Consider the following 3,534-nt stretch of genomic DNA (forward strand, 5'->3'; position numbering starts at 1 on the left):
TAAAATCCTGGCCCTATGCTAGTTCTGCACACTGTGGGTGCTCAATAAATGTTGATTGACCGAGTAAACAATAGACTTTGTCCCCAGAGTGCCATATTCTTTCTTTCCACAGGGAGAAAGTAATAACATTAGGCAGAGCAGGCTGGATCCCTTAATATGATTATCTGAAATTTGTGGCTGGTGACTCTCTCCCCCAACTTTATTGGGTACATTCATCTCCACGGAATAGATATTCCCAGAGACCACTAATGCTGCCAGCCAAATGGTGGGCTACTAATAATTGCCCTGACCCTGTTCATCTTGATTCCATCACAACTGAAGCTGCTACCTGCTTCCAGCCCAAGGCGGGGGTGGGGGGGGGGAGAGCCCAACGCTGTTGTGGCAGCGGGTGCTACTGAAATAAGTACACTCTAACCAAGTTCGAGAATCTGGGCCCAGCTCCGTACCTGTATGTGTGACATTCTACCGCGAGTCAATGGATGACCGTAGCAAGGTATTTTTTTTAACCTTTTAAAAGTACAACTTGAGATAGAATTCACACAGCCCACAATTCACCCATTTAAATTGTATATACTTCAATGTAGTGTACTGAGTTGTGCAACCGTCTCCACGATAAATTTTAGAACACGTTCTTTACCCCCCAAAAGAAACTCCGTACCCGTGAGCAGTGACTCTCCAATTTCCCCCCAGCCCTCAGCCCTAGGAAAACACTCACCTATTTTCTTTCTACGTAGTTGCCTATCTTGGACGTTTCATAAAAATGGAATCATATACTACTTGGTCTTTTGTGATGGGCTTCCTTCTTCCACTTAGCCTGTTTTCAAGTTCCTTCCATGTTATGACATAGCAGTACATAATTCCTTTTTTTTTTTTTTTTAATAGGCTCCATGCCCAGCCTGGAGCCCAACACGGAGCTTGAACTCACAACATTGAGATCAGAGTTGGATGCTTAACCAACTGAGCCACCCAGGTGCCTCTCCGTTTTTTTATTTTTATTTTTAATTTTATTTTTAAGTAATCTCTCCATTCAATGTGGAGCTCAAAGTCACAACCCCGAGATCAAGAATCACATGCTCCATTGCCTGAGTCAGCCCGGCACTCCTCAATTCCCCCCCACCTTTTTTTTTGCCTAATCATATCTCATCCTCTAGATACACTGTATGTTATTTGCCCATTCATTCATCCACTGATGGGCATTTGGGTTGTTTCCACTTTGAGCAAGTTATTTCTCCAGGTTTCAACCTATTCATCTATCAAGATGCGAGCCGATAGCTGTCTGCTTCAGAGATTACTGAAAGCAGACATGGAACGTACCAGCACGGCCTGAGCTAGGAGGCATTACACGCATGCGGAGACCTTATGTTGATATTTACACGAGAGCCGCCAGAGCGCTGGGGCCAGTGGCCCAGAGTCTGTGGCCCGCTGTTGGTTACCTTAAGGCAATTAGGTGTCTCTGGGTCGGATCCCCATGTCGAGTCCAGTTTGCTTTTTTCTGGGTGGCAGTCTGCAGCTCTCAGCCCGGGCCTGTCATCTCATTACCATCTGTTGCTAGGAGACCAGGTTAGAGCTGAGCTCGGTGCAGTCCACTGTCGCTGAGGAAGATCACCCGAATGACAGGGGAGGGATATTGAAACATCAAGGCCATTTTATGTCATCTTGATTTTTAGCAAGACCAGGGAGAAGGGCCGAAGCCACAGGTGTTCTGGGGGGCCTAGGTGTCAACTCTCATTTTTCTGATTTTAATTTGCTTCCTCTCATCTCTCTCTCTCTCACACACACACACAGGCACACGCACGCACGCCAGGGTGACTTTTTCCCCATCACCCGTGACTTAAGTGTGCTAAGGAACGCAAAAACATTTTAATTTTAGACCAAGAAGTGAATTAGGAAGGAAAACTTGTTGCCGCAAAGATGCTAAAATCCAATCTGGGCATCCGTACTGTTTGCTCCCGGAACTTCCTGCTCCTCTCTGCAGGTATTTTATAGCCCTAACGTGTGGGTGCGAGGAAGTTAGAGGGGGAAGGCTGGGGTGAGGCGTGGATTATAGAAGAATGATTGTTTCCTTTTGCTAGGAGCTGCCTGAGGCAGAATTTCCTCTTCAAAGCCTTGGTAAGAGCAGCTGGGGATAATGAACAGTGGTTAAAGATGCTTTGTTTTACATCCAGCAAAAAGGATCATTAACACGGGTTTTTTAACCAAGCCTGTGGAAAGGCTCCTGCTGCTGTTGGTAATCACGGGCGCCCTCGGGGTAGCAGGGGCAAAGGGCTGGGTAATTCACCGGAAAATGGTGTTCCCTGATTTGGATTACATGAGCCGCTGCCCTTCTCCATTTACGTGCTTCATGAAGAGCTGACGAGCGCAAAATAAACGACAGTGCACTTCACTGGAAAAACCTGGGGAGCAGCAGACATTCTGCCGAGGAGGGGGGATCTGCCGGGAAAACGGTGGTACCACGTTCCCGTTACATTTCTGTACTGGAGTTAGTTTTACTGTCACGTGATTCTTAAGGGGCAAAAGGTTTGAGTCCAGGAAACAAGCCCTCGAAATGGTGAAACAGAAGGAGGAAGAGTAGTTTTTCTAAGATTCTATTTGAGAAAGAAAGAGTGAGCATAGGGGAAGGGGCAGAGGGAGAAAATCTCCAAGCAGACTCCCCACTGAGCACGGAGCCTGATGCTGGGCTTGATCTCAGGACCCTGAAATCATGACCTGAGCTGAAATCAAGAGTTGAACACTTAACCAGCTGAGCCACCCAGCCGCCCCAGGAGTGTAGTTTCATCTTCATTTTATCAAAGGAGAGATAAAGACGAGGAGCCATGACCAGAACAATACCAGATGGCTCGTCTAGGGCGTAACTCACATCAGGGAAAATCCCAGAGCAAGTTGACTCAACCTTATTTGTGACATGTTTTACATCATTCAGAAGTTTTTGTAAAAGTCTCTATAGTGACCGGCTGGTTGACTGCCTGAGAGTCATTTCCGTTTCTTCAGTTCCTGGGTGGGTTGGGGGTGGGGGGTGAGGGGTCGTGGTGAGAAAATGGAATTGCTTTTTGAGATTTTATTTGGTCAGAGAGAATGAGAGAGAGAGCGGCAGGCAGAGGGAGAAGCAGGCTCCCCGCTGAGCAGGGAGCCCGAAGTGGGACTTGATCCCAGGACGCTGGGATCATGACCTGAGCCGACGGCAGACACCCAACCAAATGAGCCACCCAGGTGCCCCTGGAATTGCTTTCTCATCGTTCAATTAGGCAGATCTGGATGGAGGGAACTGAATGTAGTTCACGAAGGGTGCCCAAATGCACACTGCCCCCTTTCACAAAGTGCATGGAAAGTTAGAGCAAGCAGCCGGGGCTCCAGGTTGCTCAGACTTACGCTCCCTAACTGCCAGGACACTCCTGCTGACGAGTTTAGACAAGTGAAATCGCTTGGGGGGCTCTACGATCGCTACAAGTTGGTTCCCCTTTTCTCTACAATCCCTACAAGTTGGTTCCCCTTTTCTCAGAAGCTTAAAACAAAGGACCAGAAAGTCAAATTACCGAA

Source organism: Ailuropoda melanoleuca, chromosome 13 (genome assembly GCF_002007445.2).
Source record: "Ailuropoda melanoleuca isolate Jingjing chromosome 13, ASM200744v2, whole genome shotgun sequence".
Classification (NCBI taxonomy): domain Eukaryota; kingdom Metazoa; phylum Chordata; class Mammalia; order Carnivora; family Ursidae; genus Ailuropoda; species Ailuropoda melanoleuca.